The sequence below is a fragment of the Polypterus senegalus genome, chromosome 2 (genome assembly GCF_016835505.1).
Source record: "Polypterus senegalus isolate Bchr_013 chromosome 2, ASM1683550v1, whole genome shotgun sequence".
Classification (NCBI taxonomy): domain Eukaryota; kingdom Metazoa; phylum Chordata; class Cladistia; order Polypteriformes; family Polypteridae; genus Polypterus; species Polypterus senegalus.
The window spans coordinates 182987087-183005972 of NC_053155.1; positions in this window are offsets into that span (position 1 = coordinate 182987087).

An 18886-nucleotide genomic window follows, 5' to 3' on the forward strand; every position below is an offset into this window, starting at 1 on the left:
CCCCCAAAGCAACCAGGAAGACGGCCCCCATGTGATCCAGGGTGGGTGCAGACCCACATCCGGTCCCTCATGGTGTCCCGGCCGGGTCGTTGCCCCTGGCATCCCTGACAGTGCCCTACAGCCAGCAAAGACCACTCAGGAAGAGTGACATGTCCCACGAGGGCAGCACACCCTCGAAGCGGGTCCTAGTCCAGGACCACCGAGGTCCGGCCCTGCTCTCCAAACAGGGATAGGGGCGGAGACGTGGCCTGAGCATCTCCACTCGGTGCTCGCCCCCTCCTCTCCCCACGGTTGCGCTCCCCCTTTTACTGGCACCCCCTCCGAGGCCTCCACGCCCCTTTGTTCTGAGCCACTCACTCCCTTGCAGCCTCCTCCAGCCGTGGTGGCACCCGCACACCAGCAGAGAGCTCCCTCAACAGGCGGTCCGACATCTGAGTTCAGGTCCCCAACGAAGGGGGTCCTACTGCAAGAGGACCAGGTGAAATCTCCCGTGAATGGTCTGCAGGCAAGGGAGAAAAAGAGTCAGTGCACACTGCCACATCCCAGTATGTCTCGGAACTGTCCTTACTCAAGCCCTTTAGCTGTCTCCCATGCGCACGTGTGTGACAAGGCCCCCCTCTCAGCCCAGATCCATCGGGTCGGGTGACCCTGACCGAGAGGTCGTGAACCTGAGAGAGGGCATCAGCATTGGCGTGAAGAGTGCCCCGACGATGAACAAGCAAAAACTTGTATGGCTGGAGGTCAAGAAACCACCTGGTAACCCACGGATTCGACTCCTTGTAAAGGGCCATCCACTGTAAAGGAGCATGGTCCGTGACAAGGGTGAATTCCCAGCCCAGCAGGTAGTACCTCAGCTGAGTAATCACCCATTTAACCATTAAAGCCTCTCTCTCCAGCGCCGCATACCTGGTCTCCTGGTCCAACAGTTTCCGGCTCAGAAACATAATGGGATGATCCGCACCATTGACGTTTTGGCTCAGCATTGCCCCCAGGCCTGTGTCCGAAGCGTCCGTCTGGAGGATGAAAGGTAAGGAAAAGTTGGAAGCATTCAAAATAGGTGCAGGCGTAAGGGCCTGCTTCAAGTCACTAAATGTAGCACCTGTCTTTTCAGTCCATACCACAATGGTTGGGGCCCTCTTCTTTGTCAAATCAGTCAAGGGCGCCGCTCTCTGAGAACCGGGGCACAAACCGGCGGTAGTATCCCCCTAACCTGAGAAAGGCTTGGACCTGACACTTGGTTCGCGGACCAATTCAAAATGGCATCTACTTTGGAGCACTGTGGTTTCAATGTACCTCGACCCACCAGGTAGTCTAAATACTTGGCTTTGCTCAAGCCGAAGAAACATTTCTTGGGACTGATCTGAAGCCTCGACTCACCAAGTGTCCGCAATACCGCTTTTACCTGCTGTAGGTGTACCTTCCATGTGCTGGAATAGATGATCATGTCATCCAGGTAGGCAGCACTGTACAAGTTATGAGGCCTGAGCACTTTGTCCACCAGATGCTGGAAGGTAGCTGTAACCCAAATGGAAGGACACGATACTGCCAGTGTCTGCTAGGGGTGCTAAACACGATCTTAACCTTCGCAGAGTCCATTAAAGGAACCTGCCAGTACCCCTTTGTCATGTCCAGTGTGATCAGATATTGAGCCTGTCCAAGCCTCTCGAGGAGGTCGTCCACTCACAGCATTGGATAAGCATCGAATTGGGAGACTTGATTAAGCCGACGGAAGTCATTGCAAAACCTCCAACTCCCATCAGTCTTAGCGACCAACACAATTGGGCTGGACCAGGGACTATAACTTTCTTCGATCACACCTAGTTCTAGCATGTGTTTGATCTCAAGCTCCACTTCAGCCCTTTATGCCTCGGGAAGCCGATACGGGCGTTCTCGGACTACCACCCTGGGTTCTGTCACAATGCCGTGCTCAACCAGAGAGGTCCATCTGGGGCTTTCACTCACTACCTCCAGGACAGACAGGATAACTGCTTCGAGCTCTTGTCGTTGTCTGGGATTTAAATCCGCACGGAAGTTAAGGCTAGCCGTGTAAGCAAAGAGTGAGCAGGGCTGACCGGAGGAGGTATCGGGATCCCTGTCCTTCCATGGTTTCAGCAGGTTCACATGATAAACCCGCTCCCTTGGCGGATTGGGTTGACTCACCAAATAGTCGACAAGTGCTTTCCTCTCCTTAACTTCATAGGGACCTTGGCAATGGGCAAGTAACTTAGAGTGGGAGGTAGGGACTAGGACCATGACCCAATCTCCCGGGTGAAACTCCCGGAGAGATGTGCCGCGGTCGTAATAAAAGAGCTGTGCTGCTTGAGCCTCTTCCATGTGCTTTTTTAGGAGGGGCTGAATCTTACCAAATCTAAAATGATATATTCTAATATATTTGTAGAGGGAAGAGCCTCTTCTTCCCATCCTTCTTTTAAGATGTCTAATATGCCCCGGGGTTGTCGTCCATACAGTAATTCAAAAGGGGAGAACCCCATGGAGGCTTGAGGGACTTCCCAATAGGCAAAAAGGATGAGGAGGAGGAGCTGATCCCAGTTCCTTCCATCCTCGCTGACCACCTTATGCAGCATTTGTTTGAGAGTGTGATTGAACCTCTCCACAGCCTTAGCTGCCTCCCATGCGCACGTGTGTGACAATATATATCATGTGAGTAGGAGACAGCTTAAGGGCCTGGGCAACTGTAATACTACACCAGACCAGGGGGTGGCAGAGTGTGCTGACTGTCTCTCTCAGTTTCTTGCAGACCATTCCCGGTAAATCTCACCAGGTTCCGGCACCTCTGATGATGTCACGTCTGGCTCCGGCACCTCTGATGATACCACTTCCGGTTCCGGCATAGATGACATAATTTTCTTCCCCAGCCCTTAAAACCACCATCTTACCTCCAAAGAGTCAGTTCTGTTGCGGACTCAGTCTTGTGAAAATCTCTGTTTGAACATTTCAAAAGCTTTTGCAGCTGAGATATAATATATGGGTGGCTGCCCCAAATCTCCAGAACTGACTCTTTGGAGGTAAGATGGCGGTTTTAAGGTTCCTAAGAAAACCTCCATCGCAGGGTTAAATGACTACAGGCCTGTTGCCCTGACGTCTGTGGTCATGAAATCCTTTGAAAGACTGGTGTTGACCTACCTGAAGGACATTACAAGTCCTCTGCTTGACCCCCTACAGTTTGCTTATCGAGGTCAGTGGATGATGTTATCAACATGGGACTGCACTACATCTTGCAACATCTCGACTCTCCAGGGACATATACGAGGATCCTGTTTGTGGACTTCAGTTCGGCGTTCAATACTATCATTCCAGAAGTTCTTCACACCAGCCCCCATCTGCCAGTGGATCACAAACTTCCTGACAGATAGGAAGCAGCAAGTGAGATTGGGAAAAATCATATCCAGTACATGAACAGTCAGCACTAGTGCCCCCAGGAATGTGTCCTCTCCCCTCTGCTCTTCTCCCTCTACACAAATGACTGCACCTCAAGAAACCCATCTGTTAAACTCCTGAAGTTCGCAGATGATATGACAGTCATTGCCCTTATCAAGGATAGTGAAGAGTCTGTATACAGAAGAGAGGTCAAACAGCTGGCCCTTTGGTGCGGTCAAAACAACCTGGAGCTGAACAAGCTTAAAACTGTGGAGATGATAGTGAACTTCAGCAGGAGCCCCCCAGTGTTGGCTCCTCTCATACTACTCAACAGTACTGTGTCTGTCGTAGAAAAATGTAGGTTTCTGGGATCCACAATCTTGCAGGACCTGAAGTGGGCACCAAATATAGACACAATTGTCAAAAAGGCCCAGCAGAGCTTGTATTTCCTGCGTCAGCTCAGGAAGTTCAACCTGCCTCAGGCTCTTCTCATCCAATTTTACTCTGCAGAAATCCAGTCTGTTCTCTACTCCAGGGGTTCTCAAACTCGGTTCTGGGTGACCCCTGTGGCCTGCAGGTTTTTGTTCCAAACAGATTCCTAATCAGTGACAACAACTGATAGCGCTGATTTAATTAGCTGGTATTATTTTTCTTCTGCATTCAGAAAAGCACAGCAGCATGATTTTTACATTTATAAGAAACTTTGAAATATTTCTGTTTTTGCTATGGATTTAAATGCTTAACTCTCTTTTTATTATATTTCACCCTTTCTCTGTGCAGTTTGCTCCCTTCATTAAATCTTAATCATGACAATTAAAAACAAGCAGAGCAGAAACACAAGCAAACAACACTCAATCGTGAAAGGCAGCAACTACTTTAGTGTCAGCCCCACAATGTAGTAAATAATGATTAATTAAACAATTAGAACACCTAGAAAAGTAGAATGACAATCAAGATGAAAATACTGTTAAAAAGAAAAAATACATATAACTGCTTAGTACATTTTAATACTTTTTTTTAACCAAACTTAGTTTTCTAATTTGTATATTGTTCCCAAAAAAGGGGATCTGGGAAACAACAGTTAACTTAATCAGCCCAGGAGTCCAATTAAAAACAGAGGCTGGTTGGAACAAAAACCTGCAGCCACAGGGGTCCCCCAGGACCAAGTTTGAGAACCCCTGCTCTACTCTTCCATCATAGTCTGGTTTGGTTTAGCCACAAAACAGGACAAAAACAGGCGACAACGGACAGTCAGGACTGCAGAAAAAATCATTGGTGTTGATCTGCCCTCCATTCAGGTCCTATACAGATCTTGAGTCAGGAAATGGGCAGAAAACATCATTGCAGAATCATCACACCCTGTTCATAATCTTTTTCAACTACTTTCCTCTGGTAGGCGCTACAGAGCACTGTATGCCAAAACTACCAGACACATGAACAATTTCTTTCCACAGGCTATCACTTTCATAAATACTTAAGTTAATCTCACAGCATCAGAGATAATACTTGTGCAATAAACCAGTCAATGACTATCATCCATTGTACTGAACTGTTCCCCATGTGTATATAATGTTACTGCTTATCTTATTTCATTATTCTATATTCCATTCTGATTTTGCACTTTGCACAATTGCACTATAGTCTTTTGCACATTGCCTACATACATGTAGATATGTAAACTGCTCAAAAAAATTAAAGGAACACTTTGAAAACACTTCAGATCTCAATGGGAAAAAGAAATTCTCCTGGATATCTATACTGATATAGACTGGGTAATGTGTTAGGAACGAAAGGATGCCACATTGTTTGATGGAAATGAAAATGATCAACCTACAGAACCCTGAATTCAAAGACGTCCCAAAAATCAGAGTGAAAAAATTATGTGGTAAGCTAGTCCATTTTGCCAAAATTTAATTGCAGCAACTCAAAATTGTACGCAGCACTTTGTATGGCCCCTGTGTTCTTGTATACATGCCTGACAACATCGGTGCATGCCTCTAATGAGATGACAGATGGTGTTGTGGGGGATCTCCTCCCAGATCTGGACCAGGGCATCACTGAGCTCCTGGACAGTCTGAGGTGCAACCTGGTGGCATTGGATGGACCAAAACATAATGTCGCAGAGGTGTTCTATTGGATTTAGGTCAGGAAAGTGTGGTGGCCAGTCAATGGTATCAATTCCTTCATCCTCCAGGAACTGCCTGCATACTCTCACCACATGAGGCCAGGAATTGTCGTGCACCAGGAGCCACTGTACCAGCATAGGGTCTGACAATGGGTCCAAGGATTTCATCCTGATACCTAATGGCAGCCAAGGTGCCTTTGTCAAGTCTGTAGCGGTCTGTGTGACCCTCCATGGATATGCCTCCCCAGACAATCATTAACCCACCACCAAACTGCTCATGCTGAATGATGTTACAGGCAGCATAATGTTCTCCATGGCTTCTCCAGACCCTTTCACTTCTGTCACGTGCTCAGGGTGAACCTGCTCTCATCTGTAAAAAGCACAGGACACCAGTGGTGCATCTGCCAATTCTGGTATTCTATGGCGAATGCCAATCGAGCTGCATGCTGCTGGGCAGTGAGCTCAGGGCCCATTAGAGGACATGGGGCCCTTGGGTCACCCTCATGAAGTCTTTCTGGTTGTTTGGTCAGAGGCATTCACACCAGTGGCCTGCTGGAGGTCATTTTGTAGGGCTCTGGCAGTGCTCATCCTGTTCCTCCTTGCCCAAAGGAGCAGATACTGGTCCTGCTGATGGGTTATGGACCTTCTATGGCCCTCTCCAGCTCTCCTAGAGTAACTGCTTGTCTCCTAGAATCTCCTCCATGCTCTTGAGACTGTGCAGGGAGACACAGCAAACCTTCTGGCAATGACACGTGTTGATGTGCCATCCTGGAGAAGTTGGACTACCTGTGCAACCTCTGTAGGGTCCAGGTATCGCCTCATGCTACCAGTAGTGACACTGACTGTAGCCAAATGCAAAACTAGTAAAGAAGCAGTCAGAAAAGATGAGGAGGGAAAAATGTTAGTGGCCTCCACCTGTTAAACCATTCCTGTTTTGGGGGTCATCTCATTGTTGCCCCTCTAGTGCATCTGTTATTAATTTCATTAACACCACAGCAGCTGAAACTGATTAACAACCCCCTCTGCTACTTAACTGACCAGATTAATATCCCATAAGTTTCATTGACTTTATGCTATACTCTGATTAAAAAGTGTTCCTTTAATTCTTATGAGCAGTATATATACAAATATATATTTATTTCTTGTATATGTAGAAATGTTACTTTGTGACAGTTGTATACACACATACACATGTACAGAGAGCAAGGTAAAACTGGAGTCCAATTCCTTGTATGTGTATATATACATGGCCAATAAAGCTGATTCTGATCTTTATGATGTCTGGAGACTAAATCTCATTACAAAATAAATACACATATTGTAATGTCCCAGCCAGGTTGAAGGCCTTTTGGAGTGACTGTTGGGTCCGATTGAGGGAGGACAGAGTACTGTGCTTTGGCCTGACAGCGAGGGAATGATTGATGCGGAAAGGGGGTGGCGGTACAAGGGACGGGAGGAGGGTAGAGAGGTTCATTGAAAAAAAAGGTGAGAAGGTTGTGTTGTGGGGTTAGGAACTCTGCTTTTTTCTTTTTCTTTTTGCTTTTCTTTCAAGTCGTTCATTTTTTCTCTGTTGTGTGAGCTTTAATTCATACCGTCTGCTTTTTTTCTTCCCAATTCCCCCAAAGTCCAGGGCTCACAGTCATTGTGCCTTCTCTTCCTGGCCGCCTCCAATCCTCTCCCCAGCTCTGTCTCGCTACCTACCGACATCCACCAATGACTGGAGGGAGGCGGCCCCTCTTATAGGAACCTGGATGGGCTCCAGCTGCTTCCTGGCAATTTGTCTTGGCCACACCCCTCTGTGGCAGAAGTGCCGGCTGCGCACCCGGAAGCCGTCCGGGTGTCCCCTGTCGTCCTCCCCCCGGCACCTCCTGGTGTGGCGGAAGCGCCGGGCTCCCGGGATAAATAGGCACTGGGGCGCCGCCTGGCGGTGGCCACTGGTCCCTACAGGGCTGGGCTTCCAAGCCCCCTACCCGAGGCCTCCTGCATAACCAGGACACACGCCCTCCTCTGGTCCTCCAAGGCGTCCCGGCCGGAGACCACACGGAATAAACCGGCATCGGGGCGCCGCCTGGCGGTGGCCACGGGTCCCTACAGGGCTGGGCTCCCAAGCCTTGTACCCGAGGCCCCCAACATAACCAGGACAGACTCCCCTCGCGGTCTGGAGGCGGCACAAGTCCTCCTCTCGTCCTCCTGGGCTGGAGCCCGACCGGGGACCACAATATATATACTTTGTATATATATATCTGGACCCAGAAGGAGCTTGGCTTGGGATGTTTGCAGAGTGTCATCAACTGGCATTCTAGCTACAGTCATTTGGAGCTGTGAATGGAAAGACAAGGTTATGAGTGACAGCATCCCCTATTGTCCCTGGGTGGAAGTTCTTACCTTCTCAGAGACTTAAAGGACCTCACTATGAGCATGTGTGTGACAAGATATACTGTAGATATAGAAGTAATAATTCCAGATTAGAGTAGAAAGATATGATTCAATGTTCACAGTACTTAATAAGTTCTTAGCTATTGCTTCTGAGCTTGTCATATAGTCGACCTAACAATGTAACACTTTGTTGAGGAGTTGCAGCACAGAAACAGATATTTGCCTGGCTTTCTGGCACTTTAAAATGATTGCTGAAATAATGGCAGCTTCAGGTTGAGCTATATCATGAAACCTATGAACAGACAGATCATTATCCATCTCCATGTATATATTTTTTTGCATTTAAAGTAACCTGCTGGTTAGGTTGAACCTCCCACACAAAGGTTAAAAAGTGAGCCTTAGCCTAGGTATACAAAAATGAAAGCCAAATGAGGAGCTAAATAAGATGAATTCAAAATTTTAAGGTAGATAACTGTGATACTGCAGAAGTATTGTGAGGAATAAACTTGTAGGAGACAAAAAGAAAGGTAAATAGCAAGTCATATAAGTTTCTAAGACAAATTCAAAATTAAAAAAAGGCTAAACAATTAAAAGCGGGGTTGTTAAAAAAAATGCTAAGACATCAGCCAGTAAACCAAACTTTGTTGGGCTGTATGGCTTATTCTCATCAAAATGTTTCTAATGTTCAACAAATATCTACTTGAATAGCAGTCAGCAACTGGTGTGAAGTTCTAATGAAACATTTTACTAAATAACCAAAATAAACTATATAGCTAAAGAAGAGTGAGGAATATAATAGTGTGGTTTACTTTTATCAGTACTTGTTACCAGAAAGTTCAAGATTTTTAAGACCCAGTCAAGATATATTTCAGCCTGCCTGTGATAAAGAAGGAAGGTAAACTTTATTTAAATTACTTTTCCTTTTGATCTGTGTATACCTTGGGTATCAACAGACAAAAGTGTGAGTGATAATTGGCTGAAGAAGTGTTGTTGCTAGTTCCCTGCCTCAGTGAAGATTTCTAGAATTATATCAGCATTAAATCATTTTTAAAGTTAATGCTAAATCTGGAATAGTGTGCTTCAGTTTTAAATTACAAAGAAATGGCCATATTTAATTATTTGCACATGAAATGGATCTGGCTCTGTAAAGACAAGGCCCATATCATTGACAGCACCATAGAAGAATTATGCTTTTCCAAAAACTGAATTTAAGACTAACACAGCAATACTGTTGCTAGTGCCTTGATATCTGTTTGTTTAATAGTAATGCTACAATAATATAATAGTAACAACAACGACTAATTATAAACAACCTAGACCTTGGATTTCTGTCAGAGGGAAGACTTTTTTTAATTCCTCTCCTTTCCTCTTCCTTTGCCGCCTGTCCCTTAAATCATTCCTTGTCCTTATAATTTAATCATTATTGCATTCATTTTTAATTTCTGTGTGGTTTTGTATATTGATTGTTTATGCACTGCTCTGGGGCATTCTATTTCAAGAAGCGCTATATGAAAATAAATGGAATTGATTGGAAGCATATATGAATAAAAAGTAACACACCAAACAGACTCTTCATGTGGGGAGCGCGTAGGCTCTCTTGCGTTGGAATTTTGAGTGATAAATGATACGCATGGTTCTTTGTGTTTTAATGAGATGTCACAAAGGGAACAATGCATCTTTCTCTTCAATGTCAAGCAGCAAATAATATTCTGTGCACTAATCCCCTGTCTTCGCCTGTGGTGCTTTGAGCCATTTGTACCTTTGATTTATAAGCAGAAAAACGAAGGGCTAACCCTGTCAGCCGTAGTTCACAGAGACTCTCAGGAAAGATGCGCCACTAATGTGACAAATTTATTGGCTGAAAGGGAAATTTCAGCTGAAGATACTTCTACCAACATCTGAAAAATCCCTCGCCTCTCAGCACACAATGCTACACAGTTAGATTTAAACAGAGAGCAAAAAAGAAAAGCAAGAAATATTGGTCCTTAGTAGAATAATCCAAGCCTCATTCTGCTCATACTGTTATATTCTGTGACTGTTAATAACGTGTCCTCAGGTTTGACTTTAAAATATTCCCTTTGGTCCTGCTGAGTCGCATTCTCGCTTCAATTTGCATCACTGTCTGTTCCCATCTAAAAGTTCATTCTGAGAAGGAAGAATTTTAACACGGCGCTTCCAGTGTGCCTGATGTAAGACTTTACAATGCCAATTTTAAACTGCACACCCATTCTTCTGTTATTGTGATCTGCAAAAGTATACAAATGGTTGGAAGAACTTGGCTGAGCCTTACATCCAGTGCCACTTTGAAGGATTGTTAAGCGTAGGGATATTTTTGGAATGTATTTGCAAGTTATATCGGTTTTATTTAAGGTAATATATGACCGCGCATCCAAGAAGAACTCTGAAGAGGATGAAACACCTACAATTGTACTTACTCAGTGTTTAATATTTATGTGTGTGGTGACATACAATATCGATAGTCTCCACATTATTCACACATTTCGTAAGCACGATCCTCTAGAAAGCTACAGCACCGTGCCTGTCCTGATCCCCTAATGTCTTATCTCTGCTTTTTTGTCCTTATATTTTTATATACCGATCAATCTCTGGATTAAAATAAAAAATATGCCAAAATAGAAGAGAGTCCCAAGTTGACATGGCACTAAGTAAAAATCTAACTTTGTTTTTATTTTCCTAGTAGCAACTAAGCATTTTACAAATGGCCTTCTATCCAACTTGACTTTTATAATCAAACTCAGCTGTTACATGTCATCTCATTACGTATTTGTTCTTACTTGGATCCATGCAGCATTTTCTTAAATATTTTTGTCTTACTGAAATTTGTTTTGATTGTCCTGAGATGGTCCTATTACCTTGGTTTGTCTTTAATCTGGGATAGACACCATGACCACTCAATTGTGTATTAGAATAAGCAAATTCAAAAAATGAATGAATAGATAATTTACTGTTTTAAAACGGTTTATAGAAAAATTGATGTACAGAACTCTCAGTGTTCGCAGATGAATGGGAATGTTGTCTGTTTAAATAGAATTGTTGTTGCACTGTTCATAATATTTTAATTTTTTAAAAAATAATATTAAATAGTTTGTCTCTTTTAAAAGTATGATTGGGGCATGTAGCAAACCTTCTCATGGTGCCCCTGTTAATCTGCCCTACCAGACAGAAACCAATTGCTATACAACACAGTCCACTGCACTCATCCAGGGTTGGTAAAAGGATAAACCCTCGGCCCCGAAAATTTCCAAGTTTAAAGTTGTTACCTTCAAACTTGAAGGCATGTCTGCCTAACAAAGTTGAACTCCTTAAATCACTCAATGCTGACATTATATGCCTGCAGGAGACCCATAAGACCTCTGCACCTCCCACAATACCAGGAATGGACCTTGTCATCTTCCACCAAAGCTCGGTTCATAGAAGTGTGATATATGGACGGGACAAATCTACCATCCTGACAAGCATAGATTTTACAAATGAGGGGACTGAGATCCTGTCTGTGGAAATGGAACACCTGAATATCATCTCGGTGTACAAGCCACCTCCAACCCCATTTAATTGGTCCCAGGAAGACCATATTGAACCAAAGCTCACCTCATAGTAGTTGAGTTTAATAGTCACAATACCATCTGGTGATACAGTCAAACCAATAAAGATGGTGAAGCTGTGGAACAATGGACACTAGCTAATAACTTCACAATTCTCTACAATGCTAAAAACAAGCCATCTTTCCAAAGAGCTTGCTAGAAACGAGGGTATACTCCAGACCTGGGACCTCATGCATAACGGCATGTGTAGAACTCACACTATAACATGTCGTAAGCACAAAAGCTGTAATGTGCTTACACACAGAAAAATCCAGATGCAGGAATCTGTGCATTCGCCAACGTCCATGTTCTTCCGCTGCATAAATCCCAGTCAGCGTGAAAAGTAACGCTCGTGCACGCGCCTGCTGTCCCGCCCCAACTCCTCCCTGAATTACGCCTCTTTGAATATGCAAATCAATATAAATAGCCCTTAAGCTCAACGTTCTGTGAAAAGACAATGGCAAAAGCAAGAGGGAAAATGGAAGAATTTCAGCGAATACCAAGTGGAGGCAAGGAAAAACATACTATTTGTTGGTTTAAACAGTGGTATAAACAAAAAAAGGAAGCTGATCGAGTGACATAGCATGTCAGAGTAACTCGAAAGCTCAAGTTTACAAAGTCGCACAGTGCCAAAAATAAAAAAACAAGTTGAGATCGCCGTGAAAAGGCAAGTCGTAGCCCACCGTCTGAGTGTCATATGACAGCTTATTAGGGTACAGAGAAAAAAAAAAGGCACACAGTGGGGAAAAAGCACAAAATGTCAACTTTAATCTTGAAATTTCCACTTTAATCACATAGTTTATTTTGTCATTAAAGTAGAACATCATAAACTTCATCTTAAAATCATCTAATTAATTAGTTTCTCAAATCATATGGTAGGTAAAGCAGCACGTTAAATGCTTTGTTTTGTATGTGATCTTCTATGTGCTCTATGTGTGTGAATCACTACGTGCTTCTTAAACTGGCTTTTTCTACCTCTGACAGGACACAGAATTCATTACATTCATGATATTACAGCTCTCTGAATAACTAAAATACTGAGATGTATATGTGATATCATTTTCATGATGATGGGAGTTAAAGCACGCTATTAAACATGGGAACATTGTGGCCCAGTGATTGTGCGCGTACTCAGGGGCAGCTCTAGGCTTGTGGCGGCCCTGGGCAGAGGAAGAATCGGTGGCTCCTTCGCCCACCAATGTCAATATGGTATCTTATGCACGGCAGATGGCCATGTCTGTTGCGGACACTGCATAGGCGCCTCGTGATTATGACACAAGCATTTAACTTTTGCCGAAATTTGCGTTTTTAGCTGTGTCGTTATTTTCTCTTTCTGTTTAATATTCAATATATATTGGTGTGGCGGCCCCTGGGATTTGGCGGCCTTGTGCAGGTGTACAGTTTGCACATGCCTAAGGCCACCCCTGCACTACTGTCTCTTTCAAACGTACTAACCTCCAATTCCTGTCCTTACTTTTCTTTCTCCAAGTAACCAATCGCCACACAATCAGCTCTGTAATGGACGTTAAGCCATCTGTAAGCTTATAACGCCGATTCTTCAAAACTTTTAAGGAACATTGAAATATCTTCGTAGTACATGTTTAATTATTCTATCCTTCACGCCAGTCCCAGTGAAGCCTACAGTGTGAGGCAGGAACAATCGTCAGCGGAGCACCAGATCCTTGCTAGCGTAGCAACACCGTGTCCTATATAGATTATTTAAATTAAGTTAAAGTTTTATCTGTATAATATAATAAACATATTTTGCTGCATTTCATCTTAAAAATAATATTGTCATCATATGTAAATACACTCTTTATAAAGTGGCTCAGGTTGTGCAATATTATAACTGTACTGAAAGTTTACAGTGAGGTGATTGTACTTATAAGTACAAACAATTGTACAAGGAGCATTTGATAGATTTAGTGCGTTCATAGTTCTTGGGATGAAACTGTTTCTGAGCCGGGAGGTCTGTACAGGAAAGGTTTGAAGCATTTGTCATATGAGAAGCAGTTCAAATAGGAAGCATGGCTGAGGCAGCGTGTGCTTGATGCTGTACACCGGTAATTCTCTTTCAGTTTCTCCGAGTGGTGCAGTAAGAGTAATATGGAAAAAGATGATCCGATGTGGCAACCCCTAATAGAAGCAGCTGAAAGAAGAAAAAGAAAGTACAGTGAGAGTAACAACGTTAAAGCAGCTATGGTATTTAGAATAGTTTGACCATTATGTGGACCATTATATTGTTACTGGTTAATTACAATCAGATGCATTAAACTAATAAACAATATGTGGTTAATTTCAGTGTATTTATAAAACCACATCAGGAAAAGAAAGGATAACCACACAGGAACAGTAGCACTACTTTGACGCTGGGTGGTGCCAGTCTGCAAACCCGAGTGGAGAACTTGAGTATGACAGGGTATGAGGTACCATGGATATGTGCGTGGCTTTACACCAAGTTTAGGTTTTATACATCGTGATTTGAAGGTGGAAACGCTCATACGCAACATTTCTGTGTGTATGCACTGTTTATACATGAGGCCCCTGGTTTTTGCCTCATCAAGACACTACCCAAACTTCGAAAAGTCCACCACAAAGCCATCCATCCATCCATTATCCAACCCGCTATTTCCTAACTACAGGGTCACGGGAGTCTGTTGGAGCCAATCCCAGCCAACACAGGGCGCAAGGCAGGGAACAAAACCTGGGCAGGGCGCCAGCGCACCGTATCCACCACAAATCCCATACCTAAATCCCAACACTGAATGATCCTAATTGACATCAAGCCCATAATAAGACCTAGAGAGACACAATCAAAATAAAGGTTTAACTTTCAGAAAGCCAAATGGGAGAAATTTACAGCAGACCTGGAAGCTGACATCTTAAATATCAGACCTCTCCCACAGTGCTATGCAGAGTTCCGGCATACTGTATGGGAGTGCTCTAAAAGTAACATCCCAAGGGGCTGTAGGAAAGAGTACATCTTAGGGTTCAATGAAGAAACCAAGGCTCTTTATAGAGATTACATTCAAACATATAATGAGGACCCCTTTGCTGAGAATACAATAGAGCTCGGGGAAACCCTAATGACCTTGTTAAGTGGGGAAAGGAAAGATCGGTGGAAAGAAGTCATAATGAACATTGATATAACTAGTAATAGCAAAATGGCTTGGGCTACAATTAGGAAACTAAATTCTGATAAGAAACCTCCCAAACGTACGGCAGCTGTAACACCTAATGAGGTGGCACACCAGTTGTTACTCAATGGGAAACCACCAAGTAAGGAAAAAGTTTATCTCAAGAAAATGAAAAAAGACATGGGTCGACTCATGAACACCAGTGACAACAACTTTGATCTATTTGTCATAGAATAACTGAATAACGCTTTAAAACAACTAAAGCCTGGTAAAGCTGCTGGATTAGATGGGATTACAACAGAGATCACACAGCACTTTGGTGATAAAACTAAAAAGTGGCTTCTCTCATTGTTTAACATCTGTGCCACATCATATCGCATCCTGAAGATCTGGAGAACAGCAAAAGTTGTGGCACTACTGAAACCTGAAAAAAACCCAGAAGAGCCAAAAAGTTCCCGCCCAATTTTACTGATATGCATATTATATAAGGTATATGAAAGGATGATACTGGCACACATATCCCCAACCGTCGAGGATCAAATGTCACCAGACCAAGCCGGCTTTCTCCCCGGTCAATCCTGTTGTGGCCGTCTTGAACCTAACTCAATACACTGAAGATGGTTTTGAGCAGAAACTAATTACAGGGAAAGTGTTTGTAGAACTTTCCGCTGCCTATGATACAGTGAACCACAGAGCACTTCTTTTGAAATTTGCTAGAACCATACAAAACAGTCCATTGGTTCATATAATCGAGTCAATACTGGTCAACAGAAGGTTCCACGTAGAAATAGATGGTAAAAAGAGTGGCTGGAGGAATCAGAAAAATGGACTTCTTCAAGGTTCAGTGCTGGCTCCTGTTCTGTTCAATATCTATACCAACAACTAGCCTGTGTTCACCAACATTAGGAAGTTCGTTTATGCAGATGATTTCTGCTTAGCCTACCAGTCTGTTTCCTTACAAGATATCCAAAAGAGACTTACCAATGCCCTCAACAACCCCTCAGAGTATTACACTAAATGGTCCATTAATGCCAACCCAGAGAAGACACAGGTCTGTACCTTTCATCTTAACAATAGACAAACAAACATAACTCTAGAGATCAGGTGGAATAACGAAGTACTGAAGAACACCAAACATCCTGTTTACTTAGGCATCACTCCGGACATGACACTGTCTTTTAAAGAACATATTTTTAAACTCAAAAAGAAGATATCCAGCAAGAATAATCTCCTTAGCAAATTAGCAAACGCATCCTGGGGAGCAGTGTGATGATGCAGGTTCTCTTCCATGCTCCCTTCGTTCGTCTGGGAGCCCTGAACCCAACACCGTCAATAATGTCACCAAGATGAGCTGACAAATGGGGACAAATCTCTCAAAGCCAGGGGATATATTCCAAAAAGTGATATAGTGCTTTTATTTAAAGCAATCAAAAACAAAAAGTGCAGTGCAACAAGTTCCAATAAATAAATAAATCCGTAAAACAAGTGTCCAGTGGGGTTAAAACCATCAATAAATAAATCCTTTAAAATCAGAGGTTAATACACGGTCTCTTCCATTCATTATTCCCCCACCTCCGTCTCTTTCTCCCCGGCTCACCCATTACTATCACAGCTGGCAGAGACCAACAGCTACGAGCTCCTTCTGCCAACCTCCGTCTTGGCCTCCTTTCGGACGTCACTGCCAGACCGTCAAGGTCGGCTCTTCTCCCTTCATCCTTCGCGCTCCCGAAGTCGCTCCTCGGATCCCTCGGGAGGTCACCTGTTCTGCTCATTCCACTCACTCGAATATTCAGTGGGACGAACTAGCCCCTAGAGTGCCACCAACAAACGCTCCTCCACGGGGCCCCAGCTTGTTCGTCTCCTCCTTACAGGTGGCCAGATCCGCTTACTTAGACTGCCATTCTCATGTCCTTTAACCTCCTTTTTCCTTGATCGATCTCTCTCCTTCCATTTCTATCTATCTTTTGTTTTCTTTTCTACATTCCCCCCTTCTCTGGTGTTGACTTGTATATATACACACACACACATCCCCTCGCCTCCGTGGGTGCAGCGCCTTAATCACACACCACAGGAAGCCAATGAGACAAATGAGAATAACCGCAACCACACGTGCAGGTGCGACTCGCTACAATCACCACATTAACTCCCCGCAGTCATGAAATCGCGCCCATGGAGAACGGCACGGCTATACAGATTTAAAACCAACCTTTTTTTTTTTGGAAGCTCTGGACCCACTATACCACAAACAGACCCTAAGATTCTGCGATCAACGGCCATGGCACTCTGTTATTCAACAGCAGAGTATTGTGCACCAGTGTGGGCTAGGTCAACCCATGCCAACAAGGATGACCCTGAACTAAATAGTGCATGTTGAATCATCACCGGCACATTGCGAACAATGTGCCTTCGTGCTTTATACAGGCTGGTTGGGATCGCACCTCCCCATATATGACGAGAAACTAGCTCAAGAGTAGAAAGGTTCAAGCAACTGATGGACTCCAGACACCCACTTCACCATCACCAGGTAGTAAATCACCGACTACCTTCTCGTCAGAGTTTCACCACAGTGGAACACCTTAATCCAAAGCAGTCCACAAAACATAGGCTTGAGAGGTTGCGAGAGACTGACTGTAGCCCTCCCAGTGAAGCTCTTCCTACACCTCAAGAGCATCTACCCAATGGAACATCCCTCTCTAGGAAAGACTGGGTCACGCTTAACCGAGCTAGGTCAAAGGTGGGTAAAACAAGGGACAACCTATTTAGAAGGGGCCTCTCAGCAAGTACTTAATGTCCCTGTGGTGAGCCCACCAAAACAATGGACTACATTCTCCATGAATGTTCCTGAGGCCTTGTTCCTGAACCGATGAAGATCTTAAGAATGCTAACGCCGCTCTTACCTGGATATGGCAGTGGCGTGATAAGATATGATAAGATATGATGAACAGTATGATTGCTTCCACTACTTAAATTGGTGGTGCACAAATCTCAATATCCATATTTGTGGATACAATTAAATGACAAAACTATCACTGATGAAAAAATTGAATTAGAGATCCTTCATCTAGTTAATACTTCTGACTTAATGTTTCTTTACTTAAAGTACAAGTCCTGCGTTGTATTTTGGTTTATATAATTCGGCTGTCTTGCTTTCTCATGATCATCCCTCACCTGAATTCTAAGTTGACCCTACTGGTGTGATAATATATGAGGTTTATGTATGTATTTCAATTAATAACATGATTTGTAGGTTCTAGATAACTTATTTGAAGTCTAAATTTGATTTGAAATTGTTTTTAAAAAGTTTAATATTTTTTAACATATTTTCCTTATTGAATTACATGATCCTCCAAGTAGTGGCATGTGACCATTTCGCTCACGTTTCTGATGTCACAGGAGGTGACACTATTAAATATTTGTTATTCCTTGGTGGGCAGTTCTTTGCAAACTCTTAGTGAGAGTTAGTTTCAAAGTGCTAGGTTTTTTGACTCATTTCTTGACTTTAACTTTTGATACAGGTTTAGTGCTTTGGTTTTGGTAGCACAATCTTTTCTCTTGTCACAAATAAATACACCAGACATCATGAAGGTTTGGGGCAGCCACCTGTATAATGTATCCTGGCTGCAAATGTCGAAATTTTGAAAGAGTTGTTGACAAGATTGAGTCCAAAACAGAACTGATCACATATAGTAAAAATGGTGGATTTAAAGGCCTGTTCAGAAAGTGAAGTCATCTTTAGGGCCAGAACCAGAAGTGATGTCCTTGGGACCAGAAGTGACATCATCTTTGGGACAGGATCCAGAAGTGGTGTCATTAGGACCGGAAGTGGGTGGCGGGATTTCCCAGGAATGTTCTGCAAGTAACTGAGACAGACAGTAAGTACACTCTGCCACCCTCCCAGTCGTTGTGGTATTACAACTACTTAGGCTCTTTAGCTGCCTCCTGCTCACATGTGTGTGACACTATCTTTGTAATAACCACCTTTCTATTCTCAACTACAATTTTCAGCTCGAATTTTCATCTCCCAGTACTTTTGCTCACAATAATCTCAAGACACCTTGTGTCTCATAACATTTAATAAGCCCCCAAACCCTATCCTTCAGGGTCTGTTTTCAAAGTAATGATTGTACAGACACACTATTTTTGTTTAACAACTTGTCAATGTGTCTCCAAGCACAATGCAACTGATGTCTAAATGCTTTCATTTTATGTAGATTTGGAGATGTTTTTCAGTTTTACATTGAAGTGAAAGACCAACAAAAAGTGAAGAC